Here is a 20778-nt window from a genome sequence, read left to right as displayed (position 1 = left end):
GAGACACGGACGCTCAGTAACGAACACAGCCGCTCATTGAATGCCACGTGTATGCAGACGCTACGGCCTGCGACTCGGTCTAGGCGGGATCTCTAGTGTACACTACCACAGCGTCTAAGCTGCGACGGAGTACCCTCGTGGTAGCGTCTGAGACGGAAGTGAGGTCATTCAGTTCATGGATGGGAGACGCGCCCTAAACTGGTCATGAACTTGGGGGAGGGGCAACCAGGAGAGCGTACGATTCCCCCGTGGACTTAAACTTTAAGGATTGCGGCCTCAACCTAGTCCTGGCGCCTATGATCCCTAAAGCATAGCGCTGTCGCACCTGAGAATGTTCGGCACATCAACACACTGTTTGTTGTCTCCACCAAAAGCAGTGTAGCTGTGTCCGGACCCTCTAGTAAGAGGAAATCCATTGCCTTACCTTCTCCCCATGCTCCAGCCACAGCCTGGTAATGTCTGCTGGACCTGCTAGAATCATCCGACACAGACGCCCGCCGAGACAGCACTGTACCGCGAAGGTAAGCGTTGTTGCGACCCGGTGGGGAGTTGTTGGAGCGACTCTTTCTAGTATGCGTTTAAGACGCTACTAAGAAAGGTCACTCGTGAAAAAATAAGACATAGTAAGACTATGAAAATAAAATAAATAAAAAAATAAGTCCGGCTCCTTGCCGCACCAAACAAAAAACTTCTGGGCCAAGCCGGAGCTATTAGTATCACGGCACCCCTTCCTTGCTTTATTTTTCTCACCACCCTGGGTAATAGGGTGATCAAAGGAAACACATAAGCCAGATGAAAGTCCCATCTCACCGACAAGGCGTCCACAAAGATTGCTCTGGGATCCTTTGTTCTTGACCCGTATGCAGGCACTCTGTTGATCAGATAGGATGCCATGAGATCTATCTCTGGTAACCCCCATTTGTCTACTAGAGTTTGGAAGACCTCCGGGTGTAGAGCCCATTTGCTTGCTTGAATGGTGTGTCGACTGAGAAAGTCCACTTCCCAGTTTAGGACTCCCGGAACGAACACTGCAGACAAGGCTGGATGATGAAGTTCTGCCCACTTTTTTTGGCTGTGAGTTCCTACCTGATGGTTGAGGTATGCTACTGCCGTCGCATTGTCCGAGCGTATCTGGACTGGTTTTCCTTGAAGAATGTCCTTTGCCTGAATCAGTGCCATGTATATGGCCCGAAGTTCTAACACATTTATTGGAATGCAACCTTCTTTGGTCCATTGCGCCTGGAACCACAATCTTCTGGACACTGGAGACTGTCATCTGTTGTCAGAATCTCCAAATCTGATATCCAAAAGGGTCTCCCCTTGTCTAGATGGAATGACTGTAACCACCAGGCTAGTGACCTTCTTACTTTTATCGAAAGTACCATAGTCTGTTACTTTATCGTCTGATGTATTCCATTCCATTCAGCAAGAATCAGACGCTACAATAGTCTTGAGTGGAATTGTGCACACTTCACTATGTCGAATGTTGACACCATCAAACCCATCACTCGCATTGCTGCCTGAATGGATAACGTTTGACTGTGTAGCAAGTCCTGAATCCTTGACTGTACCTTGGATATTTTGTTCCGAGGTAAAATTACTCTCTGCAGACCTGAATCCAGTACAGCCCCCCAAGTGAGTCATCCGTTGTGAGGGAACTAGAGACGATTTTGCCCAATTTATGAGCCACCCATGTCTCTGCAGACTAGTCTGTTGAAGATGACATAGGAGGAATTCCTGTGACTGTGCCAGGATTAAAAGATCATCGAGGTATGGGAAAATTCTTATCCCCTGCTGGCAGAGATAAGCTACCATAACCTCCATAATCTTGGTAAATACTCTGGGGCCAACCTAAATGGTAGGGCCTGGAACTGAAAATGCTGTTGGAGGATAGCGAACGTGAGATAACACTGATAGGACAGTGCTATAGGGCCATGTAGGTAAGCATCCTGTATATCCAGGAATACCATATAATCTCCTGGCTCCATGGCCAAGATTATGGAATGAAACATCTCCATGTGAAACCGAGGTACCCAAATATATTTGTTCAACATTTTGAGATTGAGAATGGTCCGAAATGACCCATATGGCTTCTGAACCAAAAATAGGTTGGAATAAAAACATTGTCCTCGTTGTGCAGGGGGAACTGGAATAATTACTCCTGACTGAAGCAATTTCTGAACTGCTTCTTGGAAAGCCCTGGCCTTCATCTCTACCCAAGATGGGCTGGTACAGTAAAACCTTAGAGGAGGAGGGTTCTTTGTCACGTCCTGGATCCTTACCGTACGATCAGAGCCACGGCGGTTACCGCTCAGGTGTCTGGCGGGAAGCGGCGGTGCTGGGCTGCTGCGATGGGTCCATGTGCGGTGGTGAGGAGATGCTGGCGGATCCGCTCATAGTAGCCGGAGGCTGCTGCAGCGGGCTTGCTGGCACTAGGGAGCACTTCCGGAGAGGCTAGGGGGAGTTCTGGTGGTAAACACTAAAATGTGTCTGCTGCACAGGGGCGGCCATGTTGGAGACCAAAGCTTGAACCTGTTGCACAGGCTCATTCTGTCAAGCCAATCCAGGGAGATCTCTCTTAAACGGGAGCTTGTTTAGGTTATGAGTGCCAGTGCTTCAAGTTACTACTTAGGTGTAGGATATCCAGCCCTGTGCTCCCCAGGTTACTTCGGTACCTTGGTTACTCTCCAGCTTTGCTCTGCCTCTGTCTGATTGCAGCAGTCCCGACCGTCCCTAACCTGATACCAACTGAGAGGGGCGTACTCGGTAAACTTGTTTCTTCAAGGATCTTGGTCGTCAACAGTTACCGTGCTCTTCAGCCTCGTTATCCAAGCCACAGCTCACCATTCACAGTCCTTCTTCAGTGCTCCTCAGCCTCGTTATTCAAGCCACAGCTCAGTCTTTAGTTTTCCAAGTCACAGATTATCACCCGCAGTTCATTATTTACAGTGACTATCTCATCTTGGTAGCCTCCACTTCCATTGCTCCTGACCCACGAGTAGGGATTACATCCAGCCACCTCGTCTTCTTCCCTCGCAAGTGTCCGCTTTCTCAGGCAAACCTCAGTCGCCGGATCCTCAGTTCCAGCCGAGCGTGACAGTAAGCACTGGCCACATGGATCCGATGGGTGATCAGGCTTCGGGAGGCGATGTTACCGCGGATTTTCTGTTACGTCTGAGTAAACAGGAGGCCGTACAATCCCAAATTGTGCAGTTCATGCAAAGTATGTCAGATCGCCTTGATTCTCTCCATGCAGCTATGGCAGCACCCCAAGTGTCCGTGCCTGCTTCCATAGTTGCACCCCCCAGCTGCAACTCCATCTGTGCTGATCCCACGGCTTCGATTACATCTGCCATCGCTTAGTAAATTCGATGGAAATCCAAAACAATGCCGCGGGTTTCTTAACCAGTGTGAAATCCAGTTCGAATTGCAGTCTGCCAACTTTCCATCTGCCCGGACCAAGATAGCATATATAATTTCCCTTCTAACCGGTCAGGCTTTGGAATGGGCTTCACCCTTGTGGGAAAAAGCAGATTCCGTCCTCTCAAACTATTCTGAATTTGTGTCAACGTTTCGTAAGATTTTCGACGAGCCGGGCAGAACCACTTCCGCCTCATTGGAGATCCTGTGTTTACGTCAGGGGACTTGGTCCGACAGCCAGTACGTGATTCAGTTCCGTACCCTCTCCTCAGAACTAGGATGGAACGAAGAAGCACTTATCGCAGCTTTCTGGAACGGTCTTTCCGATAAGATCAAGGATGACCTGGTAACTCAGGACGTTCCTAGCTTGTGCTGGAGAGGTTAAGCTAGGAGATCCCATAGAATTACTCACCCCTGGAAAGAATCTGTTCTTCTCACTTGTTTGGAGCTTCCTTCATCATCTCTTCCCATCCCTGCGCCAGTTGACTCAGGAGCTGCCGAAAGTTTCATTACAGCAGCCCTAGTCAAACGAGCCAGAATACAAACGGTTCGATTGGAACGGGCTATTTCTGTCACTGCGGTGGATGGTAGTTATATCCCCGAAGGGATAATCTCCTGTCATTCAGTACCCCTTAAAATGAAGATTGGAGCTCTTCACTCAGAGAACATTTCTTTCCTCGTAATTCCTAAAGCCTTTTACGAACTAATCCTGGGATTACCGTGGTTACAGAAGCATAATCCACATATAGACTGGCAAACGATGGATGTACTCACCTGGGGAGGATTCTGCTTCCGACATTGCCTGTCTACAGTGAGTCCTCTTCGCACGCTAAATTCTTCCAGTCTTCCCACAGAATACCAGTCCTTCTCGGATGTCTTCAGTAAGCAAGGAGCCGACACTTTACCTCCGCATCGAAGTTGGGACTGTCCTATCGACCTGATATCTGACAAGACCCCTCCCCGAGGTCGGATTTTTCCCCTATCTCTCCCAGAGACGCGAGCAATGTCCGAATATATTCAGGAGAATTTGGATAAGGGGTTTATATGGCCTTCTTCCTCTTCGGCTGGGGCAGGGTTCTTTTTTGTTAAAAAGAAAGATGGAGGTTTACGACCTTGTATCGACTACAGGGGTCTAAATGAGATTACAGTTAAGAACAGATACCCCTTGCCACTGATCCCAGAGTTATTTGACCGAGTAAAGGGAGCCACGGTGTTCACCAAGTTGGATCTGCGGGGAGCTTATAATTTGATACGCATGTGCTCAGGAGATGAATGCAAGACCGCATTTAATACCCGGGATGGGCATTACGAATACCTGGTAATGCCCTCCGGCTTGTGTAATGCCCCAGCGGTCTTCCAAAACTTCGTAAATGAGATTTTCAGGGATCTTCTTTACAACTGCTTGGTGGTATACTTGGATAACATTTACATTTTTTCCAGAGATCTCAAGACCCCTCGCGTTCAAGTCAAAGAAGTTCTTGAGCGTGTGAGGAGGAATAAATTGTTTTGCAAGTTGGAGAAATGTACCTTTAAAGAGTCCCGTTTCTCGGCTACATTATCTTAGGAGAGGAGTTACGGATGAATCCGGCCAAGGTCCAAGCGATTCGGGATTGTTCGTTACCAACCACTCTAAAGGGGTTCAACGTTTTCTTGGTTTTGCCAACTTCTACAGAAAATTTATCAAGAATTACTCTTCCATCATTGTTCCCATTACCGCTTTAACTAGAAAGGAAGCAGATCCAGCCAAATGGTCCTTGTGGGCCTTAGAGGCCTTGTCTTCTTTAAAAAGAGCTTTTACAACTGCCCCAATTCTTTGTCAGCTTGATCTCAGTCATCCTTTCCTTGTGGAGGTGGATGCCTCCACTGTGGGTGTGGGAGCAGTTTTGTCTCAGCTCTTTGAAGAAAAAAAGTCCATCCATGCGCATATTTCTCACGAAGATTTTCTCCTGCTGAACAGAATTACGCCATTGGGGAGCAAGAACTACTGGCAATTAAGTTGGCTTTTGAAGAGTGGAGATTTCTGTTGGAAGGAGCACAACATCCAATCTCCGTAACCACTGATCATAAGAACCTCCTAAACTTGCAAACAGCTCAATGTCTAGGTTCGCTTAACAGAAAAGCGGATGCCCTTTCACGCTCCCTAAGTTCCGATGCCTCTGCCTGTTGCACAGGAGAACAATTCATTTTAGATCCCATTTCTTTCTCTGCCACTCATACAACTCAAATTCCCCCACCAGGAAGAACTTTCGTTGCTCCGAATCTTCATAAAAAGTTACTGACTTGGGCTCATATATCACCTTTTATGGACCATGCAGGGGGTCTCAAAACTCTTACATTTTTATAGCGTTCTTACTGGTGGCCTCATCTCAAGACTGACATGCAGGAATTTATAGCCGTTTGTTCAAAATGTGCACAGCATAAAAGTCCTAAGGGTTCTCCTCCTGGTTTACTTCACCCATTGCCGATACCACAAAAACTGTGGACACACATCTCTATGGACATTATAACTGATTTACCCACATTTGGAGGACTAAACACTATCTGGGTCATTGTGGACCGCTTCTCTAAAATGGCACACTTTGTTCCTCTCCCTGGCCTTCAAACAGTGTCTCATCTGGCAAAATTATTTATAACTGAGATCTTCCGACTACATGGATTACCACAGGAGATCATATCAGATCGAGGACCACAGTTCGTAGCCAAGTTCTGGAAATCACTCTGTTCAGCCCTTGGAATTAAACAAAATTTTTCCTCTGCATATCATCCTCAGACAGATAGCCAGACTGAAAGAGTGAATCAGGATCTTGAAACCTTCCTACATCTGTTTATGTTCTCTTCCCAAGATGACTGGTTGGATTATCTTCCGTTTGCCGAGTTTGCCCATAATAACCTTTTCCATTCAGCTACCAAATCTACTCCATTCTACATAAATTACGGGTATCACCCGAGGATTCCTGATTTTCAACATCTTCCAATGCTTGAGGTTCCTGCAGCAGAGCTGGCATTATGACAGTTCACCAAGACTTGGAAACAAGTACACCAGGCTTTGCTTAAGACATCTAAAAGGTACAAGACTTTTGCCAATCAAAGATGGAGGGCTGTCCGGATCTCAAACCGGGAGATCGTGTTTGGGTCTCTACCCGTAACTTGAGATTGAGAGTGCCTACTAAGAAATTCGCACCCAGGTTTATTGGACCATAACCAATTGAAAGGGTCTTAAACCCAGAAGCCTGCAAGGTAAAACTATTTGAAAATTCCGAACGCCTTCCATATTTCTCTCTTGAAACCTCTAATTCTCAACCGATTTCGGGCTGCTTTGCCTAAGACTCCTAAAATCCAGTCTGCTCCAGAAGATGAATTTAAAATTCACCAGATCGACTCTCGGAAGAGGTATGGTCATCTCCAATATCTTATTGACTGGAAAGGATATGGACCCAAGGAGAGGTCTCTGCAGAGGATGTCCACGCTCCAAGACTAATTCAAGCCTTCCATGCCAGGTATCCAATCAAACCACGAAGGTGTCCAGAGTCCACCCTCAAAGAGGGGGGTACTGTCACATCCCGGATCCTTACCGTACGATCAGAGCCATGGCGGTTACCGCTCAGGTGTTTGGCGGGCAGTGGCGGTGCTGGGCTGCTGCAATGGGTCCATGTGCGGAGATGCTGGCGGGTCCACTCGTAGTAGCTGGAGGCTGCTGCAGCGGGCTTGCTGGCACTAGGGAGCACATCCGGAGAGTCCAGGGGGAGTTCTGGTGGTAAACACTAAAATGTGTCTGCTGCACAAGAGCGGCCATGTTGGAGACCAAAGCTTGTACCTATTGAACAAGCTCATTCTGTCCAGCCAATCCAGGGAGATCTCTCCTCTTAAAAGGGAGCTGGTTCAGGTTATGAGTGCCAGTGCTTCAAGTTACTACTTAGGTGTAGGATCTCCAGCACTGTGCTCCCAGGTTACTTCGGTACCTTGGTTACTCTCCAGCTTTGCACTGCCTCGCAGGGCCGTCTTAACAGCAGTGTGGGCCCCTGGGCACAGCAATACACTGGGGCCCCTACTCATCCTCCAGCGGTAGGGGTGGGGGTGCTATCAGCGGCAGCTATGATGTCCTGCGGGTGGTAGGGGGTGTTCTATCTTCCGCTCAGCATGTAGGACCTGGAGCAGTAATTTCTGCTAATTACTCCTTTACTGAACAGATGGGGCGGGAGGGAGAACACTAAACTGTAGAAAGAGGCATTGGGCTGAATGAAGGGGCCCGGTACATGACTTCCAGGGTGGTATGGGGTGTTTAATACATAAGGAAGGGGTAGATAGTGGAGTGGGTTTAATTTTCAACATTTTCTGGTGAGAGAGCAGCTTGCTTGACTGCAGATATCTCAAGTTCCTTAGCTTTGAATGGGATAAAAAAAACTAGAGAGTCCCACCTGTTAGGAGGTACTGGGAGTTGGGTATCACAGTTCAGGAACCAGAGCAATCCACCAACAAATATATAAAACTGCATATTAGGCATGTGGAGCTGGAGCAGGGACCGGCTGCTGGAAGGCTGATATCTCTGTTTCTGGGCATAGTAGAGACAAGCTGCCAGTGTCCACCAAAAGTGGAGAGTCACAGATTTTGAAATGTGCCTTCAGAAAAACTCTAAGTCACACAGAGCCCGAGATATCTGGCTGGGAAGAGCAATTAACAGGCTCGGATGGGGACCACTGTTTTGAAGTCCGATATCTCTGGTTCCCCAGGGCCGATTTTCAAAAATCTGGTACTCCTGGAAAGAGGGGACTCTCAGCTATCAGCCTAGGGCCCTTATACTCCTGGGGCCCTTGGGCAAGAGCCCATTGAGTCCATACGAAAAGACGGCCCTGCTGCCTCGGTCTTTCTGATTGCAGCAGTCCCGCCGTCTCTAACCTGATACCATCTGAGAGGGGCGTACTCGGTAATCTTGTTTCTTCAAGGATCTTGGTCATCGACAGTTACCATGCTCTTCAGCCTCATTATCCAAGTCACAGCTCACCGTTCACAGTCCTTCTTCGGTGTACTTCAACATCGTCTTGCAAACCACAGTTCATTATCTTCAAGTGTTCTTCAGCCTTGTTATCCAAGCCACAGCTTACCATTCACAGTCCTTCATCTTCAGTGCTCCTCAGCCTTGTTATTCAAGCCACAGCTCACAGTCTTCAGTTTTCCAAGTCACAGATTATCACCGGCAGTTCATTATTTTCAGTGACTATCTCATCTCGGTAGCCTCCACCTTGTCTTCTTCCCTTGCCAGTGTCCGCTTCCTCAGGCAAACCTCAGTTGCCAGATTCTCATTTCCAGCCGAGCGTGACATTCTTGAAGGGAAAAGCATAACCTAGAGATACCGCTTCCTGCACCCAAGCATCTGTTGTAGACTGCTGACAGATCTGTGCAAACTGAAGAAGTCGGCCCCCTACCCTGGTTTCCCCCAGGTGGAGGCCCACACCATCAGGCTGATGGCATATTTTCTGATTTGGAAGCCAGCGCTCTGTTAGCCCAATGTTTTTAGTCTTACCAGACTTGTATTGGGGCTTGCGATCACTTTTTACCTTAACTTTTCCTTGAGACCGAAAGGGCCGGAAAACTAGAACTTTAGGTTTGTACAGGGCCGGTTCTTGCCCTTTCGGCGCCCGGGCAAAAATTAGGGGCGTGGCTTAACATGGGGGCGTGGTCAGTCATGCCCCCCATTTGTAGTGCCGCTGGAAAAAAAAGAAGAAAAAAAAAAAAAGTATACTTACTGTACCCCGCTCCTGTTTCCAGACCCTGCAGACCGGCGCCGCTCTTCTCCTCGGATCTATGGGAGAGACGTCAGTCATGACGTCTCTCCCATAGCACAGCATAAGCGCTAGAGGTCAATTATGACCCCTAGCGTCTATGCCCCAATGCTGTGCGGTGCGCGATGATGTCATCGCGCACCGCACACCAAAGGTCCTCTCCATGAAGAGAAACTAGACGCTTAGCGTCTGATTCCCTTCAGAGCGGGGGAGGACCAGCGCCACGAAGGGAAAGCAGACGCATAGCGTCTGGTTCCCTTCTCACAGCGGGAGGGGGGGCACAGCGGGGGGACACTGCTGGGGCGCACACTGACAGTGGAGGATCTTGCCATGGTGCGGCGCCCTCCGGAAGGCGGCGCCCCGGGCAAAAGTCCTGCTTGCCCGTGGCAAGATCCGCCACTGGGTTTGTAGCTGTATGTGGAAGGGAACTTGACCTTTTTGGAGTTTGCTTCTGACTCCAGAATATCTGTCAATTCTTTACCAAAAAGAACATTTCCAGAAAAAGGCAAAGATTCCAAAATCTTCTTAGATTCTGAATCCGCTTTCCACGTACGTAACCAAACTGCTCTGCGAGCAGCTATTGTTGAAGCTGATGCCCTGGAGCCAATAGTACCCATATCTAACGCTGCTTCTTCCAAGAACATTGCAGCCTGTTTTATATGAGCTATATGGGATTTCTGCTCTCTAGAAGCTACTGAAAAATCCCCCTCAAATGTATCAGCCCAGGCAGCCACTGCCTTTGCCATCCAAGCTGAAGCCATGGCTGGCCTTATGATTGCCCCGGACACCCTCCTATCCATGACATAATTTAACGATGTTGAAGGCAAAGGCAATATAGACTTTCGCACTAATCCAATCACATGTGCATCTACTTTGGAATAACTGGAATCCCATTTTTTTGTAATCCTAAATTTCTTATTGGGCGCAGCCCAAGCCTCTTCCATGATTTCAGTCAGCTGATCTGACACTGGAAACTCAGTCTTAACTGTTTTGATATGTTTAAACACAGGCTCTGCTGAATCCTCTAAGGATATAGAATAGCTTTCATTGCTCTAATTAACTCAGCTATATCCACTGAGCTGAGACCTTCTTCTTCCTCTTCGTATGCCAGAGTAGAATTAATTGAGCTTTCATCTTCCGATGAATCCTCATGTGTAGCCTGTGAAGGTGAAGATTTACTTACCATCGGTTTATCAGCTTGTTTCATTTGAAAAGCTTCTGGGGGAAATTATATACCATAAGTAGGGAGCTGCATGTAAGTGTTAATAGTGTAACCGATTCCTGGTACAGAAGCTGTATAAATTATCCATTCAGCTATACTGGACAAGGTCTATGCAAACACAGACCAAGGTGGATACATCTATACCTGACACTGTACAGGGATCTGCCTTGTATTTTGCTGAAAACAAAAACAATTTGCACACAAACCATCCTGAACCAGATCCTGAGAGGATAATACAGTTTTGCAAGACAAACATGATATGAGCGTTGGTGTTGCTGTGAGCGTACCTTCATCTCCTTTGCCTCTCTTAGACATGATAAATAATCAGCGCTTTCACAGTGTACTACACAATTTGTGACTGTAATCACTTTAAACTTTCTAAAGTGACATACAGTCTGACCCTACCCATGCACCAGCATTGAGGATCAGAAAAAAACAACTGACAAACATATAGTAAAGTCAGCAATCACACTAGCAGTCAGTCACATGTTATGCATTAGCAATATGAGCACATCATCAACTACAAACACATTTTTAAGTATGTAGTAGAACATATTACTGATCATGTTTAAACGTATTCAGACGCAATGCGAAAGAAACAACAGTAAATGTATACAGACTCATATGCAATAGGCACTTATCTAACTATTCTTACTCAAAAAGGTAGATAGAGATGTAGTACTGTATAACCCGTACTCAGTAGAGTGGGATACAGGATCGATCAATACGGTTAGCGAACGCTGAGTGGATCCAGACGTTACTAGTGTACACTGCCGCTCCATGAACCTATAGTGAACACAGACCCATCGTCATACAGCCTTCTATGCTGTGACCGGATCCCCTCATGCACAGCATCTGGGATGGATGCGAGGAAACAGTTCATGGCGGGATACTCGGAGGAAACTTGTCATGAACCGGGGGGAGGGGCGACTAGGAGAGCGCCCGACTCCCCCTGCGGACATCAACCCTAGGGATAGCGGCCTCATGCTATTCCTGGAGCCTATGAGCCCTAAGGCCTAGCGCTGGTGCACCCACGGTGGCAGCCTCGTCAGCTACTGATTGGTAGTCTCCTCCCAAAACAGTGCGGCTGTGTCCGTATTCCATCTAGGTAAGCGGAACCGATGCCTTACCTTCTCCCCGCACTCCGGCCACAGCCTGGTAACGTCTGCTGGACCTGCTAGTATATCCGGCACAGATGCTCACACAAACAGCACTGTACTTGTGGGTAAGCATTGTCGCGACTCGCCGGAGAGTTGTTGGAGCGACTCTTTCTAATACACGTATAAGACGCTAGTAAGACTATAAAAATAAAAGAAGAAAGCTTAGGGCTGCTAAAAAAAATAGCAGCCCTCTGACCATGGTCCGGCTCCTGCCGCACCAAACAAAATATACGTTATGGTAAGTACTTACCGTTGATAACGTGATTTCTCTTATGTCCACAGGTATCCACAGGATAACATTGGGATATTGTCGAGCGACAGTGAAAATGGCACCAACACGGTCACAAGCTTTCTGGCCTCCCAGGATGCATTGGGGCCTTCACCATATAGTCCCACCCACTGACTCAGTCAGATCAGTTCTTTCCACAGTGATTTTAAGCAGGAACATCAGGTAGAGACCTCTGTAGGCGATAAGAACACACATGCACACCCTTCCATACAAGAAGGAAGAGGTTTTAGTGATTGTCTAGATCAGGGGTTCTCAAACTCGGTCCTCGGCAGCACACACAGTGCATGTTTTGCAGGTAACCCAGCAGGTGTATTAATTACTCACAGACACATTTTAAAAGGTCCACAGGTGGAGCTAATTATTTCACTTGTGATTCTGTGAGGAGACCTGCAAAACATGCACTGTGTTGGCCCCTGAGGACAGAGTTTGAGAACCCCTGTTCTAGATCCTCAAATCATATACGTCAGGGTGGGATCCCTGTGGACATAAGAGAAATCACGTTATCAACGGTAAGTTCTTACCATAACGTATATTTCTCTGGCTGGGTCCACAGGATTATCCCCAGGATAACATTGGGATTCTGTGTCATGAGGCAAAAGTATCCAAGGCATAATGTCTAATGAATGTGTTTATGGAAGACCATGTGGCTGCCCTACATATCTGTTCTGCTGAAGCACCCTGTTGTGCTGCCCAAGAAGGACCTACCTTACGTGTAGAGTGTGCAGAGACATTAGCCGGAATAGGGAGATCTGCATGAGAATAAGCTTCAGATATTACCATTCAGAGCCATCTCGCCAGTGTCCGTTTACTAGCAGGCCATCCTCTTCTATGGAATCCGTAGAGGATGAAGAGAGAATCTGTTTTCCTGATGGCACTAGTATGATCTACATAGATTCTTAAAGCCCGGACCACGTCCAGTGACGCTTCTCCCACAGAAAGTCCCGATACCTGAAAAGCTGGGACTACAATCTCTTCATTCAGGTGAAACTTTGACACCACCTTTGGAAGATAACTAGATCTCGTTCTGAGAACTGCTCTGTCTGGAAAAAAAACTTAGGAAAGGAGACTTACAAGATAATGCTCCTAAATCTGACACTCTTCTGGCTGACGCCATTGGCAGTAAAAAAAGAACTTTAGCCGTTAACCACTTAAGATCTGCTCTCTTAAGTGGTTCAAACGGAGGACCCTGGAGAAATGTAAAAACTAAATTCAAATCCCAGGGAGCTGCAGGAGGAACAAATGAAGGTTGAATATGTACTACTCCTTGGAAAAACGTACGTACATCCTGTAAATCAGCAATCTTTTGCTGAAACCATACAGTTAACGCTGATACTTGAACCCTCAAGGAAGCAACTTTCAAACCTTTATCCAATCCTACTTGAAGGAAATCCAAAATCCTGGACATCTTAAAAGATCTCGGATTGAAATTTTTTCCAGTACACCAATGAATATAGGCTTACCATATTCTATGATACACACTGGCCGAAGAAGGCTTTCTTGCTCTAAGCATAGTTTGGATTACTTGTTTCAAATATCCTTTAGCCTCTAAGATAGAGATTTCAACAGTCGCACCGTCAAACACAGGCGATCCAGATGACTGTGGCAACAAGAACCCTGCGTTAGCAGATCTGGATGTTGAGGGAGCAGTATCGGCACTTCCATGGACATTCTCAACAGATCTGTGTACCAATGCCTTCTTGGCCAAGCTGGAGCTATTAGAATCATTGCTCCTTTTGCCTGTTTTATCTTTCTCACTACTCTGGGTAACAGAGATATTGGAGGGAACAGATACGCCAGCTAAAACCTCCATTCTACTGACAGTGCGTCTACAAAGACCGCTCCTGGGTCCCTTGTTCTTGATCCGTACCTTGGAACTATGTTGTTTAGACGAGACGCCATAAGGTCTATCTCTGGTAGACCCCATCTGTTCACCAGTGTCTGAAAGACTTCTGGGTGTAGTGCCCATTCGGTTTCCTGAATGGTATGTCGACTGAGAAAATCCGCTTCCCAGTTTAGTACACCCGGGACAAATACTGCTGACAATGCTGGGCGATGGAGTTCCGCCCATTTTAGAATGGGAGTTACTTCCTCCATCAGTCTCTTGCTGTGAGCACCTCCCTGATGATTGAGGTACGCTACTGCCGTTGCATTGTCTGAGCGAATCTGGACCGGTCTTCCTTGCAGACTATCCTTTGCCTGAACTAGAGCCATGTAAATGGCCCTTATTTCCAACAGATTTATTGGCAGGTGACTTTCCCTTGCGGTCCATTTTCCCTGGAACCATAGGCTTCCGAGTACCGCCCGCCCAGCCCTGCAGGCTGGCATCTATTGTCAGGACTTGCCACTCTTTTATCCAAAAGGGTCTCCCCTTGTTTAAATGGTCTGTCTGTAGCCACCACGCTAGAGACCTTTTTACACTAACTGGAAACTTTATAATCTGCTTCTTTATTGTTTGATGATTTCCATTCCATTTGGTCAAAATGAGATGCTGCAATGGTCTGGAATGGAATTGCGCATATTCCACCATGTCGAAGGTTGATACCATCAGACCCAACAGTCGCATTGCTGCATGGACTGACATTGTCTGGGCGTGCAACGCTTCCTGAGCTATGACCTGCACCCTGACTATCTTTCTCTCTGGTAGGAGAACTTTCTGTAGGTGTGAATCCAATATGGCCCCCAAATGAACCATCCGCTGTGACGGATTTAGGGACGACTTTTCCCAATTTATGAGCCACCAGTGTCTCTGTAAACAAACTATCATCTGTTAAAGATGGTTCAACAGTAAATCTTGCGACTGTGCTAAGATTAACAGGTCATCTAGGTATGGGAATATTCTTATCCCCTGTTTGCGCAGACAAGCTGCCATAACCACCATAATCTTGGTAAACACCCTGGGTGCTGTTGCTAGCCCGAAGGGCAAAGCTTGGAACTGAAAATGTTCCAGGAGGATAGCAAACCTGAGGTAACACTGATGCGACAGTGCTATAGGCACATGTAGGTAAGCATCCCGTACATCCAAAGATACCATGTAATCTTCCGGTTCCATAGCCAACATTATGGAGCATAACGTCTCCATGTGGAACTTTGGGATCCATATGTATTTGTTCAACATTTTCAGATTGAGAATTGGTCGATATGACCCATTTGGTTTCTGGATTAGAAATAGATTGGAGGAAAACCCCTGTCCCATTTGTGATGGAGGTACTGGGGCAATCACACCTGACCGCAATAATTTCTGGACTGCTTCTTGAAGGTAATTGGCCTTCGACTCTATACGAGACAGGCTGGTGCAAAAAAATCTTTGAGGAGGCTGCCTCCTGAATGGGAACCCATACCCCTGAGATACTACCTTCTGCACCCAAGCGTCTGCTGTTGACTGTTGCCATATGTGTGCAAAATGAAGGAGTCGGCCACCAACCCTGGAATCCTCCAGGCGGAGGCCCGTCTCTTCAGGCTGATAGAAACATAGAAACATAGAATTTGTCGGCAGATAAGAACCACTTGGCCCATCTAGTCTGCCCCTTTTTTTTTTTTTTTTTATATATTATTTTTTTTTATCACTAACCTTATTTGATCCTTATTTCTTTGTAAGGATATCCTTATGTCTATCCCATGCATGTTTAAATTGCTCTACTGTCTTAGCCTCTACCACCTCTGATGGGAGGCTATTCCACTTGTCCACTACCCTTTCTGTGAAATAATTTTTCCGCAAATTTCCCCTGAACCTCCCCCCCTCCAGTCTCAGTGCATGTCCTCGTGTCCTATTGCTTCTCTTCATTTGGAGAATGTTTCCCTCCTGGACTTTGTTAAAACCCTTCATATATTTGAAAGTTTCTATCATGTCCCCCCTTTCTCTTCTCTGCTCCAAACTATACATATTGAGATTTCTTAGTCTTTCTGGGTATGTTTTGTGATGTAGGCCATGCACCATTTTAGTTGCCCTCCTTTGTACAGTTTCTAATGTATTAATATCCTTTTGAAGATATGGCCTCCAGAACTGAATACAGTATTCTAGATGAGGCCGTACCAATGACCTATACAGTGGCATTATTACTTCTTTCTTTCTGCTGCTGATTCCTCTCCCAATGCAGCCAAGCATCTGACTAGCCTTCCTCATTGCCTTGTTACATTGCTTACCTGCCTTTAAGTCATCTGAAATAGTGACTCCTAGATCCCTTTCCTCCTCAGTAGTTTCCAGTATAGTGCCATTAATACTGTATTTAGCTTTAGGATTTTTGAGACCCAAGTGCATGATTTTGCATTTTTTGGCATTAAACTGTAATTGCCAGACTCTTGACCATTCCTCTAGTCTACCTAGATCCTCAATCATTTGTTTTACCCCACCTGGTGTGTCTACCCTGTTGCATACCTTTGTGTCATCTGCAAAAAGGCATACTTTCCCTTTAATCCCATTTGCAATGTCACCAATAAAGATATTGAAAAGCACTGGTCCAAGTACAGATCCCTGGGGTACTCCACTGGTAACATTTCCCTCCTGTGAATGCACTCCATTTACCACAACTCTCTGTTTTCTATCCTTCAACCAAGATCTTATCCATTCAATAATCCTAATATCCAATCCCAAACTTTCAAGTTTATTTAGCAGTCTGCGATGTGGAACTGTGTCAAAAGCCTTACTAAAGTCAAGATAAGCTATATCCATGGCTCCACCTTTATCCATCACTTTAGTCACACAATCAAAAAAGTCAATAAGATTTGTTTGACATGATCTTCCCCAAGTGAATCCATGCTGTTTGGGATCCAGTAAATTGCCGGATTTGAGATGATCTACAACTCTTTCTTTTAAGAGTGTTTCCATCAATTTCCCTACTACTGATGTAAGACTCACTGGTCTGTAGTTGTTTGCCTCTTCCTTGCTTCCACTTTTGTGCAGTGGGACTACGTTTGCTCTTTTCCAGTCCCCTGGAATTTCTCCTGTAGCTAATGACTGGTTGAATAATTCTGTCAATGGTGCTACCAGCACCTCTTTAAGTTCTTTTAGTATCCTTGGATGTATCCCATCTGGCCCCATAGATTTGTCCACTTTCAGCTTTGAGAGTTCTGTTAGGACCTTCTCCTCTGTAAATGTACTTGTTTCATTTTCCTGAATATCCCTGCAACTTAACTGTGGCCCCTTCCCCTCTCTTTCAGTAGTAAATACTGAGCAAAAATAATCATTAAGATGATCTGCTATTAAATTGTCTCCCTCAACAAGATTCCCAGTGTCCGTCTTTAGTTTTATAATTCCGCCTTTTGTTTTTCTTTTTTCGCTTATATACCTAAAAAAAGTTTTGCCTCCTTTACCCACTGACTGGGCCATTTTCTCCTCAGCTTGTGCCTTTGCACATCTGATTACCTTCTTTGTCTCCTTCTGTCTAACAAGATATATCTTTTTGTCTTCATTATTTTGTGTCTGCTTATATTTCCTAAAAGCCATCTTTTTTGCTCTCACAATATTTGCTACTTCTTTTGCAAACCACACTGGCTTCCTTTTCCTTGTGTTTTTCCTAACAGTTTTGATACAAAGGTCTGTTGCCTTCCATATTGCACATTTGAATGTTTTCCACCTCTCCTGCACTGTTTCCAAGTTCCTCCACTCTGCCAAAGAATCGCTTACACATTTTCCCATCCCTACAAAATCAGCCTTCCTAAAATCCAACACCTTTGTTTTTGTATGGGACGAGTCAGTCTCTGTCTTAATGCTGAACCATACTGCTTGATGATCACTGGATCCGAGGTTTTCACCCACTTTTACGTCTGATAATCTGTCTCCATTTGTAAGTATTAAGTCTAATATTGCGTCTTTCCGAGTGGGCTCCCTCACCAATTGGTGGAGGGATGCTCCCTGAAGGGAATTTAAAATGTTCCTACTTCTAGTGGAACTAGCAACAGACACCTCCCAGTTTACATCAGGAAGATTAAAGTCTCCCATGATTATTACCTCTCCTTTTAATGCCATTTTAGTTATGTCCTGCAATAGGTTCTTGTCAAGTTCCTCTTCCTGACCTGGTGGCCTGTATATCACGCCAATACGAATAATCAACTTTTCCCCTGTTTCTATGGTCACCCAAAGGGCCTCAGTTTTTTCTTCAATACTTTGTATTAATGTAGTATTTATGGCATTTTTTACATACATTGCTACCCCTCCCCCGATTTTTCCAATTCTGTCCTTCCTAAACAAAGTATATCCCGGTATAGCTATGTCCCAGTCATGATTTTCATTGTACCATGACTCTGTAATTGCCACAATGTCTAGATCATCCCTTGTCATTATTGCAGTTAGTTCTGGGATTTTATTTCCTAAGCTCCTAGCATTTGCACACATAGCTTTTAGAGTTTTGTTTGTGCTTTTTCTGTTCCTAGCTATGTTCTTCTCTCTGCCTATTTTTATTTGGTTTTGATCTGAATTATCTTCTGTTGCTGTGGATATGCTTCCTATTCCCTTTGCCTGCAGAAACAATACCTCTGTGTTGGGGGAGCAGATTTCTTTATTCCTATTTGGTTCACTGCCCCCCTTTGTTAGTTTAAATAGCTCTTGATGAAGCATCCAAACTGTTCAGTTAGTATTTTCGTTCCCGTTGAAGATGGGTGCAGGCCGTCACTTTTGTATAAGCTCCTATCTTGCCAGATGGTGTGACTATGGCCTATAAATCCAAATCTCTCCTCATTGCACCATGTCCTTAGCCAAACATTGAAGTTTCTGATGCAATGAGTTCTGTCTTCCCCTCTGTGTACTGGCAATACTTCTGAAAAAGATACAGTGGTTGCCACCTGCTTCAGAGCAGTCCCTAACTTCCTAAATTCATCTTTTACAGCAATGAGTTCTGCATTTGCCAGGTCATTTGTCCCTAGGTGGACAATGACATCCACCTCCCCATCTTTTCTTGCTGCCTTCACAATTCTTAGCATGCGCTCTTTATCCCTTGGAGCTGTGGCTCCAGGTAAGCACCTTACTTGTTTCTCTACTTCATTTGCATTTCCCAGATGTATTCCTCTAATAATGGAATCTCCCAAAAGAAGTGCAGTCCTTTTTGGAGATTCAATTTTCCTGTTCCATTTCCTGTTCCTATGGTTGGTAGATGTCCCCATATCCTCCTGTTCTGTAGTGCCTCTATTAGTTGTATCTTCCAGCCCTGCAAGAGTAGCATACGAGTTTTGATGGTTTCTGTTCAGGCTTGGAAGCTGGCTTTTTGCTAGCCCACTGCTTCCTACCCCTGGATTTAAACTGGGGTTGCTTAGGCTCCTCTTTAGCTTTCGCTTTACTTTGCCAACGAAATGAGCGGAATTTTAAACCCTTAGACTTAGGGTTATAAGCAGCCGGAAATCTGACCTTTTTCGATTCAGCCTCTGATTCTAGGATATCCGATAAAGGTTTTCCAAATAATATATTACCAACAAAAGACAATGCTTCCAATTCTTTCTTGGATTCCGCATATCCACCTTCTGGGTGCCGTGTTTTTTAAATGATCACACTGTCTCCATACACTAAATTGAAATGTGCAATTATTGATATAATCTGATATCCGGGGCACCGGATAAATGTACCGTAGGATATTACTAGATATTAAATAAGTGTTGTCTCCCTCTCACCGCCAAGCCACCATTCACTGCCTGTACCCAGCCGCGGACTGCACAGCAGCCGCCACTGGGCGCCAAGCCGCAGCCGCTACCCGGCCGCCCGCTCCCATACCTACGCTCCCCAGTCCGCGGACGCCGCTTCCCCCCGCCCTCCCGCGGTTAGCTTCTGCTAGCCGCTACCCGCGAACGGTGCCTTTGTATGCAGAGGGGGGAGAGCTGAAAGGCTGACCGCAGACAGCTCTCACGGCAGCCGCGGTCTGTCTCTGAGAAGGCAGAAGGCAGATCGCGGGGAGGGGGGGGGGGGGAGTAATGCCCACAGGAAGACCCCATAACTAAGCTGCGTTTAAGGCAGCAAACAGCTCAGGCTATTAAGCCTGTGAGGGGTCAGTGATTTACAGGACTGCTGAGCACTAAGATGTGTGTGTATATATATAGGGGTGTGGAAATCTATATGGATGTGTGTATATTTCTGGATATATATTTCCTAATAAAATATGTTTGTATATGTGTGTGTGTATTGGAGTCACAGACCCTGCCCTATCTGTGTCAGCACACCACATGACACACTATAGGAGAAGGGACACACCATTCTCACTGACGGCCCACACTGGCAGGTACGCAAACAGACACCCACACACCCTTACCACCCACCACCACCTACTACACCCACCTTACCCACCACACACCCGCTACCAAGGCCGCCGCTAGCCCCCCCCCTACCATGTCACTCCACCACCACACTGCACAGCAGCCTCCTTCACATCCACCCGCCTTCAGCAGCCCCGTCACCCTCAGCACACCGAGGTGTACCACTGACGCTTACACACATAACACCCCCTGCATCAGTGCCACTTACACACGTAACACCACCCTGTACCATTGACACTTACACACATAATAATGCCCCCCTTTACCAGTGACGCTTTCACACGTAACGGCCCTGTAGCAGTGCCACTTAGACACCTAACGCCCCTGTACCAGACCCGCCTAAACACGTAACGCCCTCTATACCACTGCCGCTTACACACGTAACGCCCACCCTGTACCAGTGCCGCTTACACACGTAACGACCCCTGTACCAGTGCCGCTTACACACGTCATGCCCCCTGCAGCAGTGACGCTTACACACGAAACGCCCTCTGTACCAGTGCCGCTTAGACACGTAACGCCCCCTGTACCAGTGACGCTTACACATGTAACGCCCCCCCTGTATCACTGCCGCTTACACACGTAACGACCCCTGTACCACTGCCGCTTACACACATAACACCCCCTGCATCAGTGCCACTTACACACGTAACACCACCCTGTACCATTGACACTTACACA

At 46.4% G+C, this 20778-nt stretch overlaps 1 protein-coding gene across 1 annotated transcript in view; it reads right to left on the bottom strand.

The window, feature by feature from the left end:
* The window catches only part of LOC135057082 (uncharacterized), a 149849-nt gene that overhangs the window by 70825 nt on the left and 58246 nt on the right, over positions 1-20778 (bottom strand). The gene's annotated exons all lie outside the window — the stretch shown is intronic.

This window comes from Pseudophryne corroboree, chromosome 3, assembly GCF_028390025.1.
Source record: "Pseudophryne corroboree isolate aPseCor3 chromosome 3, aPseCor3.hap2, whole genome shotgun sequence".
In the NCBI taxonomy this organism is placed as follows: Eukaryota; Metazoa; Chordata; class Amphibia; order Anura; family Myobatrachidae; genus Pseudophryne; species Pseudophryne corroboree.
Note: the sequence above shows the minus strand (reverse complement) of the source record. Positions and strands in the feature narration are given on the sequence as shown.